Source organism: Macaca nemestrina, chromosome 3 (assembly GCF_043159975.1).
Source record: "Macaca nemestrina isolate mMacNem1 chromosome 3, mMacNem.hap1, whole genome shotgun sequence".
NCBI lineage: Eukaryota > Metazoa > Chordata > Mammalia > Primates > Cercopithecidae > Macaca > Macaca nemestrina.
In genome coordinates, this window is record NC_092127.1 from 118,910,328 (window position 1) to 118,925,297 (window position 14,970).

The following is a 14,970-nucleotide window of genomic DNA, read 5'->3' on the forward strand; positions in this document are numbered from 1 at the left end:
TAGTGGGGCCAGCATGGCCAAGTAGGGGGAGGTTATGAGGTTTAACTTTAGAGTCTTCTAAAGTTTCCACAGGGGGCCCTGTGACCCAGAAGTCTATGAGAATCTGGCTGGGATCCATAGTGCAGGTGAGGCGGGTGAAGGACTACCAGGTTGGCCAGGACTAAACGGGAGTCACAGTCAGAAGTCAGAGGTGTCCTGCAGGGAGGCCCCAGGGGAAGCCGAGGGAGTCAGAGAGGATCATCAGAGAGAGTTGATAAGGAATCACTCCAGCCCCAGACATCAGCTGCATTGCCAGCCATGCTGAGAGCTACCGGGGGATAACAGTCAACAAGGTGGAGAACACTGTTCCCAAGACCTCCGGGTCAGGCAACCCCATTCCTCCCCACATACAAAATACCTAGTCAACATCTTGGGGCTGAAAAGGTGAGAAATCTGACAGCTGAACTTTTCTTTTCCTACACAGACTAACTTCACTTAAGGGATTTCTAAGTGAGTAGATCAGATTAAGTTTAAACAAGTAAGGATTTAAAAGTTAATTGTTTTTACTCCTCACCAGCAGGTGGGATTCAAGGAAGAAGGCTGGACTCATTAACAAAGGGACTATACAATGTCTCCATACTCCTGAGATGCGATGTGAGTTGAATTCACAGTCCTGCTAAATAAATTTAAAAATCAATGACAATACAGATTGTTAAATGCTATGAAAAGAAGCATAGGGTGCTATGGGACCTCTAGACTGCAAAAGTAATTGCTGTATTGGATCAGACCCATGGAGCACCCAGCCTGGGATCTGGTCTTCCCAGTGAAACCTCTGCACATTCGCTGAGGGTTGGAGCAAGGGAGCGTGGTTGATCCCATTTTGTCAAGTGGAAAATTAAGAGCATTCCTTGAAGTATGACCAGATTCTCTGAAAATCCCATTCTCTATTTGGCATCCATTGATTTATCCAACTCTTCTTGAATATTTTAATACATCTGTACTACCTCCTGGATGCTTCAGGCATCTGTAGAGAATATTTCTGAAAGTTCTGTTTGTTAGCATCCAATTTTGGAGTATTAGAAAGAGAGGTGAAACAGGCCCTGTCTGTGTATCAGAATATTCCTCTTCCGATGCATTTTTCCCTTAAGAAGAAAAATAAATATACTCTATTTATGTGCAAGGTTTAGATAGCATGTTACTGGAAAGGGGTCCCAATCCAGACCCAAGAAAGGGTTCTTGGATCTCATGCAAGAAAGAATTTGAGGCAAATCCATAGAGTAAAGCAAAAGCAAGTTTTATTAAGAAAGTAAAGGAATAAAGAATGGCTACTCCATAGGCAGAGCAGCACCATGGACTGCTCAGCTGCTTGTACTTATTGTTAGTTCCTTCTTGATCATATGGTAAACAAGGGGTGGATTATTCATCAGTTTTCCAGGAAAAGGGTAGGCAACTCCTGGAACCAAGGGTTCCTCCCCTTTTCAGACCATATGGGATGACTTCCTAACATTGCCATGGCATTTATAAACTGTCATGATGCTGGTGAGAATGTCTTTTAGCATGCTAATGTATTCTAATTAGCGTATGATGAGCAGTAAAGATCATCAGAGGTCATTCTCATTGCTATCTTGGTTTTGGTGGGATTCAGTGGGCTTCTTTACCGCAAACTATTGTGTCAGCAGGGTCTTTGTGACCTGTATCTTGTGCCAACCTCCCATCTCACCCTGTGACGTAGAATACCCAGCCTCCTGTGAATGCAGCCCAGTAGGTCTCAGCCTTATTTTACTCAATCCCTGTTCAAGATGGGGTTGCTCTGCTTCGAACGCCTTTGACAAGTATTGTTTCACTCAGAATGGCTCAAAACATAAATTTTATATCCTCACATTCAATTCTTCCCCTTGCTCCTGGATAATAACTCAGGCAAAATCCATGACTTTTCTGGTCTCTCTGTTGTAAAGCAAGTCCTTTATCAGTAATTAAAATATCTAGTTCCATTTTATAACCAAATCTTTAAACACAGCTTATAATCAATATTTTCATCCTTCTCCAGCTCGGGACTGCTGCCAGCAGAGAAGAAAAGGGAGGTGGTCACGGTCACGTTCTTTACTCTCATCATGTCCACTTCCATTCTTCCCCTCCCTGAATTACTGATGGAGGGAAAGAGAGAAGGAGAGCTCTCACTTGACCAGTATTGCTATGATCCAGCCTCTGCCCTCTGGCCCTACCAGGTGTTTAAACCTGACTCTGTCTTTTTTGCTGTGGGTTCTTTGGGGATCCCCCTCCCTTGAGAGAGAGAGAGAGTGAGAGAGAGAGAGAGAAAGAGAGAGAGAGTGAGATGAGAGAGAGAGACAGGAAACAAGTGGGCAAGTCACTCTGGACCTAGGAAATAGACCAGTATCAAGCCCAAGTCAACAAGTGAGTATTTTCATGTTTCCGCACAGTTAGGACTTTCTGAGCAAGTTTTTCTGGAGTCCAGATTAAAGAACAAGGCTTAGAAGTTAAATTATGACTATGACTGAATAGGTAATGAGATAACTCTAGAGAGATTTGTCTCCCCACAGGTCTGTGTTTACACTTCAGAGGAGCAGGGTGGGAGGGGGTAAAGCCTGCAACCAAGAAAACATCCCAAGAGTTGTAAACCAGGAGAAACTTCTCTTATCTTCCCACGAGACACTTATTTGCATTCCAAAAGGTAAGAAGCCCAGACCTTTCCCTTTTCTTCCCCAGGAAAATTGGTGTACACTAGAAAGCAAAGGTTTCTCTCCCTTTCTCAGAAGGGGAAAAGAGAAAGCTGACCCTCTCATATATAAGCTCTCAGATTCATAATTTTGAGGGGGCGCTTTCTCTCCTGCAGTATAGAACCTAGTACATATAAGATGACATCTGGCTTTCATCATATCACTCTAGGGGGTTGGGGCAAGGGAATGGATAGTTTTTGACATGAATTATAATAACTTTGATCCAGAAATTTTATATTTGCATTCAGGATAACATAAATAAATACAGGTATTAAAAACCTATCAGCCATTGAAAGAGGACTCTGCATGGTTCTGTCAGAGGTTTGTGAACCAGAGCAACTCTATCTTAAATAGGAACTGGGTAAAATGAGGCTGAAACCTACTGGCCTGCATTCCCAGATGGTTCAGGCATATAAATCACAGGATGAGACAGGAGGTCAGCAGAAGATACAGGTCATAAAGACCTTGCTGATAAAACAGGTTGCAGTAAAGAAGCCAGCTAAAAACCACCAAAACCAAAATGACCACAAGAGTGACCTCTGGTTGTCGTCCTCACTGCTACACTCCCACCAGTGTCATGACAGTTTACAAATGCCACAGCAACATCAGGAAGTTATCCTACATGATTTAAAAAGGGGAGGCATGAATAATCCACCCCTTGTTTAGCATATAATCAAGAAATAACCAGAAAAATGGGCAACCAGCAGCCCTTGGGCCTGCTCTGCCTATGGAGTAGCCATTCTTTTATTCCTCTACTTTCTTAATAAACTTGACTTCACTTTACTCTATGGACTCACCCTGAATTCTTTCTTGCGTGAGACCCAAGAACCCTCTCTTGGGGTTTTGATCGGGACCCCTTTCCAGTAACACTTCTTCACTGGAACATATGTGATTCTCATGCTAAAAAGGTTAATGTAATACTGAAACTGCCCTTACAATGACTATGACAGCAAGAGAAATTTAGCATGGCTGACTCTATCTTGCTTCCAGACTTACGGGCTAGCTGTACTCACTCACTCCTGGGCATAGGTGAGGCTAACCATGCGATGAATTTAGTTTACAGCTTAACTATGAAACAAGGATGATAATAGTCCCCTCTAAAACTGATTCCCTCCTTGTTGGGGGGCTGAAACTGCCTTTATAAGACTAATGAAAGGCCACAAGATTAGAATTTTGGGAAGGGCCTACATTCTGCTAAAGTATAGACATAGTTTCTATAATCCTTTACTGCTCAGGAGTCATGTGGCCAGAGGTCAGAAGGTTTGTCACTTCCCCATTTGCTCCTATAGATAACATCACTATGATAGAGCCTAAGATTGGTCTTTTGAGATACTTCTCAGACTTTTGCATTCTGCAAACCAAATGACCCCACTCAGACCCATGAATTATTACTCAGCTGGTCCTGTGGCCCCCAATCAGAGGCAGAATCAGCACATGAGGACTGTTTCCACACCCCTATGACTTTGTCCCCAACCAATCAGCAGCACCAATTCCCTAGGCCCTTGCCCATGAAATTTTCCATAAAAATCCTAGCCTCTAAGTTCTCTGAGAGAGAGACTGATTTGAGTGATAACTGCAGTCCTTCACTCAGCTGCCTTGCATTATGTAAACTCTTTCTTTACTGCAATACCCTGGTCTCAGTGAATTGGTTTTGCCTGTGCAGTGAACAGGAAGAACCCATTGGGCAATTACAGTAATAGACTGATATACATTGAGTGTGCTGTGCAGGCATATTAAAAGAAATAAGTATATCTCAATACTCAGCCATAATCTAACACAATCATTTCTGAGAATACATTTTAATAAGAAAACTGAGAAACTAGAGTGTTTCTACTCCAGAGGAGTTAGCCAGATAAGGGATGGGCTTGGAGACCATGTCAAGTGAGCAAAAATGGAAGGATCTGGGTTTATTCTGAAGAATTATCACATGCATAAGAGAAAAAATTCATTTTCTTTTGATTGCTTGGAACAAATTGCTCATACTTATGGAGAGACAGATTTTGGCTTCATATAAAGAAGAATTTTTCCAACAAAGATGTTCAGCAATGCAATGAGCTGCTTTAACAAGTAGAGAGCTCTCTTTTGTCATTGGATGTGTTTAGGTGGCAGCTGGGATGGCCATCTGTTGGAGAGGTTGCAGAGGAGGTCTGTGTTCTATGTTGGAGGTTGGTCTAATTGAACTTTTAGGACTCTGGCAACTCTCTGTCTCCACAAAGTTTAATTGATCTTTGTCTGAACATTTTCATTTTTGGTCATTGTCCTATGGAGCTCCGTTTCTTGGCAATCTGCTATATTCTCAGAGTTGTTTTAACTTCCAGAGCTCAAGTCAAGGCTCTATGATTTACTTTGTGATTTTTGGTAAATTACTTAATCCCATCTGTAACCTTGTGAAACCAATACTTCCTACTTTTAGGCTTATTATGGAGATTAAATGAAATGGTACTTGTAAAACATGAATTGTGTAAAGCAGCACTCACTAGAACCCAGTAATACACAATGGCTATGATTAGTTTATTAGTCTCTTAGCTTCTTGTCTGTCTCCATCCTTCTTTCACTTGGCTACCTACTCACCCTTCACATCTCACTTAGTTTTCATTTATATGCCTCTTATGTCCAGTGAGTTTGAGTCTCTTCTTATGGTAGAGAACCATTTGGCAAATTATATTTTCATACTTGTGCCTGTTAAATTATTTTTCTAATTTGTTCTACTATTTGTTAGTCATTTTACTGTCAATTTATAGGATCTCTTTCTATATTAGGTTTATGATATTAGTTGTAAATATTTTCCTGGTTTATTCTTTGTCTTTTGATCATAGACCTTTTGACGTGAAGCAGATTTGTTGTTCTAATTTTATTATTGATTTTATTTTTTTTACATAGGGTCACACTCTATTGCCCAGGCTGAAGCACAGTGGCACAATCCTGGCTCACTGTAGCCTCAACCTCCCCAGGGTCAGGTGATCCTCCCCCCTCATCCTCCCAAGAAGCTGCGCACAGCTCTTAGATTGGTGCAAAAGTAATTGCGATTTTTGCCATTAAAATAGCAAAACAGCAATTACTTTTGCACCAACCTAATTAATTTTTGTATTTAACGTAGGGATGGAATCTCTCTATGTTGCCCAGGCTTATCTCGGGGCTCAAGCAATCTACCTGTCTCGGCCTCCCAAAATGCTGATATTACATGTCTAAGACACCATGCCCAGTCTGTTGTTTTTAATATAGCAGTGTTTATCAAGTCTTTCATTCATATAGAGGCCGTGAATCTCTATCTCTATTTCTTACTAACACCAAAAAGTGATTAAAAGGTATAATTCCTTGTGCTATCATTATGAAATGAAAATGTCTGATGTCACTGTAGACACACAAACTGCTACATCATCAAGATGCTTCAGCACTCTGCTTTTAAAAGGGACCCTTTCTTGAACAATTTTCCAGTGTCTCTGCTACTAAAGAATAGCTTCTCATAACATCTGATCATTTACACAGCTTGAGTTTCTTTTGTAGCCAAGGTACTACAGAGGCTCCACTACAAGGCTCCAGACAGGCTGGAACTATTGTAACCATTATCTTTACCTGACAAGTAATCAAGTTGCCAGTCAAACCATACACCTGTGGAATAGGGAAATTGAGTCCCTGCTGCTTAAATAAAAGACCCTGAATTAGCTGGCAGTAACATTGACATTTTAGATCCATCTCTGGCCTAGTCACTACAGGGAAGCAACTGTGTTATACTGGAGAGAATGCTGGGCTTGGTGTCAGAAGGCTTGATTCATTCACTTCAGTGCAGCACGATTCAATTCAATTCACATTTCCTGATCTCCTATTAAGAACAAGATAGTCTGCTTGGGTTATGGGTACAAAGAAGCTGTTTCACCCCTTAAAGAGCTCACAGTCTAGTGGGAGAAGCAGGATCATCGGTGACTACAGTAAACAACATCCAAATACACAGACTCTGTCTTAAAAATACAAAGAAGAAGGCCGGGCGCGGTGGCTCAAGCCTGTAATCCCAGCACTTTGGGAGGCCGAGACGGGCGGATCACGAGGTCAGGAGATCGAGACCATCCTGGCTAACACGGTGAAACCCCGTCTCTACTAAAAAATACAAAAAACTAGCCGGGCGCGGTGGCAGGCGCCTGTAGTCCCAACTACTCGGGAGGCTGAGGCAGGAGAATGGCGTAAACCCGGGAGGCGGAGCTTGCAGTGAGCTGAGATCCGGCCACTGCACTCCAGCCTGGGCGACACAGCGAGACTACGTCTCAAAAAAAAAAAAAAAAAAAAAAATACAAAGAAGAAACCTAAAAAAAAGGAACTTCAATTTCTCTCTGTTAAGTTTCTCTTACATATTATGTGCACACACCCAACTATATCCCAGACATTGCTGTTATATTACTTTCAGCCCCTTATATCACAAACCAAACTTACTATTGGTCCCCTCTCCCTTTCCAGTCCCTCCGCCACACCAAGATGGCTTCCTGATTATGCCATCTCAGGGTCTTCAGTCTCTGAAACTCAAAACCTTGATGTTTATCTGGATTCCTTCCCCTCCACTCACAGAGGCCCTTCCCTCACTAAGCCCTGTCCATTCTTCCTTTGTAATATTTCACACATTTCCTTCAGACCTTTATCATGTTATTAAAACAATCTTCTGACTCTTGTCCTAGACCACATTGTTTTCTGCACCAGTCACCATTCACCATTCCATCCTTCTACTACCCAGATCTATTTCCCGCAAACTAATTTCATCATGTGATTTTTCCAGCTTTAAAAGGTCAATAATTCTCCATTACATATTGGATAAAATTCAAGCTCTGAAATCTAATATTTGGTGGGTCCTTTAGTCATCTGACTTCACTTTTTATTTCCAGTCTTGTCATTTTCTATGCCATTCTTCTTGTCGCTGGCCCCATCAGATGGCTGTATTTATTATTGAGAAAAACATTCTTCCTCATCAATTTTCCCATCCTGTTATCTCCTCTCCTCCCTTTCTTCCATCCCCACATCTCTTGCTTCTTCTTCTTTATGCATCCAAGTTCTAGTCATTTCAAGGTCCAACTCCAAGTCTTATCTACTCCATAAAACTGAGAAGTAGCTCAGTTTTATGCTGAGGTCTTCATATCAGACCTTCCTCTGAAGGTCTTCAGAGCATTTTTTTCTTTTCTGAATTCCTAAGATATTTATTCTGTGGCCTTAACTGGTACTTAAACATATATGTGTCAGATTGCCAGGGCGGCTTAACCAACAGAAATGTATTGTTTCACAATACATTTGTTTCACAATACATTTCTGGAGGCTTGAGGTTATCAGGGTTGATTCTTTCTGAGGGCTGTGAGGGAGAATCTGTTCCATGCCTTTCTCTTGGCTTCTGGTGGTTTGCTGGCAATGTTGGCATTCCTAGTAGATGACATTCTCCCTGTGTTTGTATGATCTTCTCTCTATCTCTTCACATGGTGTTCTTTTTGTAAGGATACCAGTCATATTGGATTAGGAGCCCACTCTACTCCAGTATGACCTCATCTTAACAAATAAATCTGCAATGACCTTATTTCCAAATGAGGTGATATTTTGAGGTATTTAGAGATAGAACATTAACCTATTAATTTTGGGGCAGACACAAGTCAATCCATCACAATATATAATGGAGTTCTATCACATAAGCATTTACTTACACAAGTTCAACAAAATGCTCCCAGCTGAGAAACATAAAAATGAGAAGACAGGAAAAACATAATTTGAATAATTTGGGAATCTTTGTCTTCTTTTTTTTTTTTTTTTTGTCAGTGTCTTGCTCTGTTGCCCAGGTTGAGGGGCAGTGGCGCAATCTCGGTTCACTGCAACTTTCACCTTCTGTTCCAACAATCCTCCCACCTCAGCTTCCCTTCCCAGGTAGCTGGGTTTACAGGCATGCACCACCATGCCCAGCTAATTATTTTGTATTTTTATTAGAGATGGGGTTTCACCATGTTAGCCAGGCTGGTCTTGAACTCCTGACCTCAAGTGATCTGCCTGCCTCGGCTTCCCAAAGTACTGGGATTACAGGTGTGAGCCACTGAACCCTGTCCTTTGCCTACTTTTTAACTTTATGCCCACCAGTGAAATTGTGCAGAAGATGTGATTCTGCTATTTAATCAGTTGCAATTTCTTTGTGCCTCTTGGAAGTGGGCATCTAGTCACTCAGAATGTGACTTGTGTATAAAAATATGTATTTGATAATATGTGATATTTGTCTTACTGGCCAGTCTTGTAATTTCACTTCGAATAAGACAATATTTCATATTTTGTCACAGTACTCTATTTCAATGCACAGCGGTAGCAAAGTAATGCTTTTACACCTCATTGAATTCTTTCCCTTGTACTTGGACAGCCTTTCCATCCTTTCTCCAATCCTAGCCACAAACTAAACAGATAAACAAAGATGGGAAATTCTTAGCTTTTAAGTGAAATGAAAAAGCAAGAGAGGAGGGAGGGAAAAATGAAGAACAGGAAGGAAGAAGGAAGGAAAGAAGGAAGGAAGGAAGGAAGGAATGAAGGAAGGAAGGGAGGGAGGGAGGGAAAGGAGAGAAGAAGAGAGGTGCAGAAAGAAGGGAAGGAGAGAAGAAAACAAAAGATGAAAAACCTTTATGCAAGTGTAAGGGTTTTGTCTTCCTGCTCTCCCTGACTAAATAAGAATACCAAGACCTAGGCAAGTGTGCTGAGTTGAACAATGGTCCCCCAAGAGATATGTCCACGTCCTAATCTCTGGAACCTACAAATGTCACTTTACCTGGAAAAAGGATCTCTGCAGATACAATTAAGGGTCTTGTTACAAGGATAATCCAGATGATCTGGATTATCCCTGTGGGCCCTAAATCCACTGACGAGTGCCCTTATCAGAGACATATAGAGGAGATTTGGCATACAGACAAGAAGGCAACATGGAGACAAAGGCAGAGATCAGAGTGATGGGGTCACATGCCAAGCAAGCTGAGGATTGCTAATAGCCGCCAGAAGCTGGAAGAGGCAAGGAAGTCTCCTCCCCCAGAGCCTGGAAGGGAGTGCAGCCCTGATGACACTTTTGATTATGGAATCTGGCCTCCAGAACTGTGACAAGATGCGTTTCTGTTGCATTAAGATGCCTAGTTTGTGATTTTTTTTTTTTCTTTTTTCTGAGACAAGGTCTTACTCTGTCACTCAGGATGGGGTGCAGTGGCTTGATCACAGCTCACCGCAGCCTCAACCTCTTGGGCTCAAGCTCTCCTCCTGCCTAAGCCTCTTGAGTAGCTGGGACTACAGGCATGTGCCACCACGCCTGGCTAATTCTTTTTTATTTCGTAGAGACAGGTTCCTATTTTATTGCCCAGGCTGGTCTCGAACTCTTGGGCTTAAGCAGTCCTCCCACCTCAGCCTCCCAAACTGCTGGGATTCCAGGCGTGAACCAGTGTGCTTGGCCCATTTGTGATCATTGTTAACAGCAGCTTGAGGAAACTAATACAAGGAGGAAAAGTAGGAAAGGGACCAGATACACTGATGGAATCAGTGTAAGTCAGGATGGAATCAGCTGGGCCATGCACTGATGGAATCAGCTCTGGCCCAGGAAATTCCTGCCTTTCACACCCCACACCCTGAGCAAGCAAATGCCAAGGAGCTGCTGGAAGACAGGTTAGTCTGGGGAGACAAGTTAGCCTGTGCATTTCTATCACAGTGTCTAGGGGCGTTGTCATCTGTCTTTCTTATTGCTCCCTAGAGAAGACCACATTGATAGTGGCCAGAAGAGAGCTTGTTGATGTCCGGCATGAATAATGCCTGTCTGTGCCCAGAGTTTGCTCAGCCTGCCATGGATCCTTCCTGCTGGGGCACCTGCAGAAATCATGAAGGTGGGGAAGGAAAGCATCCACCCCTGCCTAAGGTGAAACTGCATGGAACCAGCTCATGATTCTCTACAGCAAAAGACGGTGGGAAACACTCCACTGAAGACAATCCTGCTGCTTTTAGCCCCACTTCATTTCCACTTCCAGAGTTACCTGGTGTCGCCTGGGCCTTTTGAGGTTTCTACAGAGTAGTTAGGTTGCTCCTGAGCTTTTCCCACTGCTGGATGAGATTCAAAATTTTCAGAGCTAAGTCAATTTCCAGCTGTCCTTCTGCTATTCAATCCCGACATTGTATTGATATTGTCTCCTCTACCATCTCTTTGTCCTAATGGTTTTTAAAGAGCACCTTAAAAATTCCTTTATGGGCTGGGTGTGGTGTCTCATGCCTGTAATCCCAGCACTTTTGGAGGCTGAGGCAGGAGAATCACTGGAGCCCAGGAGGTGGAGACTAGCTTGGGCAACATGGTGAAACCCCATCTCTACAAAAAACACAAAAATGAGCCGGGCATGGTGGCGCATGCCTGTGGTCCCAGCCACTCGGGAGGCTGAGGCAGGAGAGTCACTTGAGCCCAGGAGCAGGCAGGTTGCAAAGATTGTGCCACTGCACTGCAGCCTGAGCGACAGAGCAAGACTCTGTCAAATAAATAAATAAGCCCTTTATTGTAATTTTAGGGGAGCGAAAGAGGGAGAGAGCTGAAATAACTGCGTATGTTTAACCTGCTTTCCTTAGTTAGATGGTGCAAACTTTTTATCTGAATATTTGTGCCTAGATTCAGTTCTGGATAATTTTTACCTGTTATCTCTTCACGCCTGACTTCTCAGCTATATTTGTTTTTCTGTTGCTACAAAAAAAAAAAAAAAAAAAAAAAAAAATTCACCCCAACCTTAGCAGTTTAGAACAACTCACAGGTATTATCTCATAGTTCTGAAGGTCAGAACTCTGTAGGTGGGCTCTGCTCCCCAAATCAAAGTGCCTGGGCTCTTATCTAGAGATAAGAGAATCTGGGGTAGGGTCCACTCATTCAGATTGGTGTAAGGAATTCCGTTTCCTACAGCTGTAGGGCTAAGGTTCAGTTAACAGTTGCTGGCTGTGAACAGGCTCTCTCTCAGCCCTTCTAGGATGCTTGCATTCCTCTCAGCCTGCCCCTTCTATTTTTGAGCCAGTAAGTCAGCTTGTTATGTCTTTTCCCATGAAGTCCTTCTTATACTTCACTGCTTTTTTTTTTTTCTTTCTTTCTTTTTTGGAGACGGAGTCTTGCTCTGTCGCCCAGGCTGGAGTGCAGTGGCATGATCTCAGCTCACTGCAGCCTCCACCTCCTGGGCTCAAGTGATCCTCTGGCCTCAGCCTCCCAAGTAGCTGGGATTATAGGTGTGTGACACCATGCCCAGGTAATTTTTTTATTTTTAGTAGAGACAGGGTTTTGCCATATTGGCCAGGCTGGTCTCCAACTCCTGGCTTCAAGTGATCCACCCGCCTCAGCCTCCCAAAAGTGCTGGGATTACAGGCTTGAGCCACCACGCCCAGCCCACGTCACTGTTTTTAAGGCCTCGTGTGAGTATATTGGGCCCACCTGTAGAATTGAAAACAATGCCCCCTATTTTAAGGCCTTTAATCGTAATTACATCTGCCAACTCCCTCCTGCCATGTAGTACACTAGTCCCAGGTTCCACAGATGAGAGTGTAGACACCGTTAGGAGGCCATTCAACCTACGATAGCTGCTATCCCTCTAGGGCCTTCTTGGAGTCTCTCAAGTTATTATTTATATTTCTTAATTACTTTTTCATATAGTTGATTGTTTTGTCTGCACTGGGGTCCAGGTAAATATGTCTAATTCTTTTAGCTGTGTGTTTTCTTTTAGCTGTGTGTTTATGCCATTTAACAAATTTTTTAAAATTTTGATGACTATATTTTTAATTTCAAAGTTTTCTGGTTAGTTCTCATTCATACCCACCTGTTCCTTTTGAAAGTTTTTATTTTCGTGGGTACATGGTAGGTGTATGTATTTGTGGAGTACATGAGAGATTTTGATACAGGCATAGAATATGTAATAATCACATCTGGTAAATGAGGCATCCATCTCCTCAAGCATTTATCCTTTATGTTACAAACAATCTAATTATACCCTTTTACTTTAAAAAAATGTACAGTTAAATTATTTTTTACTATAGTCACCACATTATGCTAGCAAATACTAGATCTTATTCATTCTAATTATTTTTTTAGTATCCATTAACCATCCTCACTTCACCCCCCAAAACACACTATTTGTTTCAGCTTCTGGTAACAGCTTCTGAGTTCAGTGGTTTTAAGTTTTAGCTCCCACAAATAAGTGAGAACATACAATATCCCGGCCCGCGGGATAGTCAGAGCAGGCCCTGGAAGAGGGGGTGGGAATTTGGGGAACAAGAGACACGAGAAATGGAGACAAGACAGTGCTCTGATCAAGTCTCATTTAATGGCGGTAATGCAGTGCCTTATATACACTTGGAGGGGAAGGGGTTGGGCCAGAGGCGGAGATGATCTCATCGCAGAGGGCGTGACCAAGTAGGTATTGGTTTCTCTGGTCAAACGTCATGTTGCACCTGCGCTGTCAGTTGGTAATTTTCCCGGGCACGGGATGGTGCCTGTGCTACAAAGTAACAATTTTCCAGGCCGCGGGGGAAAAACAAGTGAAGAAGAAGCAGGAAGAGCGCCATCTATTATGAGGTATTGATACAAAAGAGAAACAACAAATCTAGGGAGGAGGTAGAAGGTGGAAAGGAATAGAGCTCGGGCGTTTAATCATTAATTATTATTTGCTATGGCCGGGGCGCGCAGCTCCGGACAGGTCCCCCTTTTTATTATTTTATGATAAGAAATGACCCCTCGGGAACTGCGCCTGTCTTAGGTTGGGTCAACTCATCCCCATCTTCTAGGCCCGTCATGGGATAAGGCAGCAGCAAGGGCGGCCCTCCTGTCTTAGGCTCCGATGGGGATAGTGTCCTCTTACCCGTCATTGACTGTCCAGTTCAGCACACAGGGGAGGTGGTCTTATTAAGGTAAATAAGACTCACCATTTTCAGTCATCTCAAGGCGATGATAATGAACCTGTATAGGTTTGGCCTGGAAGGCCTCGATTTGTTGTCTGACAAATGTCATAAGCTTATTAAGGATTATAGGCCTGAGAGTGAGGAAGAGTAGAAGAGTAAGTAAAGGACCAAGAAATGGCAGGAGATAGGGGAGAAGTCCATCGAGTCCAGTCCACAAGGGATTGGCGGCCAGGCCTTTTCTGCGCTTTTCTAGTTCTTCTTGTAACGTTTTTATTTTATCTCTGACGATTCCGGATTTGTTGGCGTAAAAACAGCACTTTTCCTGTAAAGCCAAACAGATCCCTCCCTGTTCTGCCGTTAACAAATCTAGACCTCTTCTATTCTGGAGAACTACTTCTGCTAATGAATCTAGTTGATCTTGTAAATCTTGTATAGTACTGGATAAGGTCTGTACATCTGAAATTAATTGATTGGATAATTTAGTATATTGGGTTAGTGAGACTCCTAGGTCTGTGGCTCCTGTAGTAAAAGCAGTGGTGATTCCTAGTCCAGCCAGCAAGGGAATAAATTGTATGGCTCGTTTCGGTCTATAAATAAAATGTTCAATAGCGGGAATGGGGATAGGTTCATCTCCAGGGATGATATCAATGTCGGGGAGAAGAGTGGCCAGAACACAAAGCCCTGTCCAATTTGTAGGTAGATACGTATATGCCATGTTGTTTCCACAAACGAAAACCGAGCCATTTATAGCACACAAAGGGTTGGTGGCATTGATTATGGAAGTACAGTTGCCAAACACAACATAGCCTAAATCAATTTCTTTAGTGTTATTATATGATGGTGAAAAGAGGCAAGTGGAATTAGAAAACGTCATCGGTTGAACTAAGAGGGGGGGGGATAATAGGACAGGAATTATTTACTAAGGATTCATTTGAGTAATTGGCATAGGACAATAAAAGGTTAGGTATAGCTAGAGGAATAGGGGGGCCCATCTTAAGGCAAAGCCAACAATCATGGGCCAGACTTGTATTGGACATTTGAAGTAAATTGTAAGTAGCGTTGAGGATATCGAAGGTTTGAGCATCGAGCCTAAAATTATCTCTAAGCTCAGGCAAGGCTAAGGGGTGATATTGAAGTTCCGGATATAGAGCTTTATGAATTTCTTCTAATTTTTTCTGGACGGTTTTAATTCTTGCAGTATCTAATGGGCCTCCTCCATCAGAAATGTGAATGGGGGCGGTAGTGCTCCAACAAACAGGCTTTCCTTTTTGGCCGTTACAAGGCGATTGTACAAGTTTATTAGTGGATCCTAATACTTGTACGCTATTGGTACCTCCAGTTTGTGTTTTTAGTAATGTGGCCGTATAGTATGTTCTATTGC

The 14,970-nt window shown here is 42.6% G+C and overlaps 1 protein-coding gene across 2 annotated transcripts in view; it reads left to right on the forward strand.

Moving 5' to 3' along the window:
* The first annotated feature begins 2,576 nt into the window (after positions 1-2,576).
* LOC105463542 (centrosomal protein 135) overlaps positions 2,577-14,970 on the forward strand; it is a 118,502-nt gene continuing 106,108 nt past the window's right edge. Inside the window, exons 1-2 of one of the 2 annotated variants that reach the window (XM_011710707.3) lie at positions 2,578-2,668; positions 10,435-10,564. The gene's annotated coding sequence lies outside the window, so the exon portion shown is untranslated. Of the gene's footprint in view, positions 2,669-10,434; positions 10,565-14,970 lie in introns of both variants that reach the window. The other variant, XM_011710708.3, reaches the window with a different exon arrangement.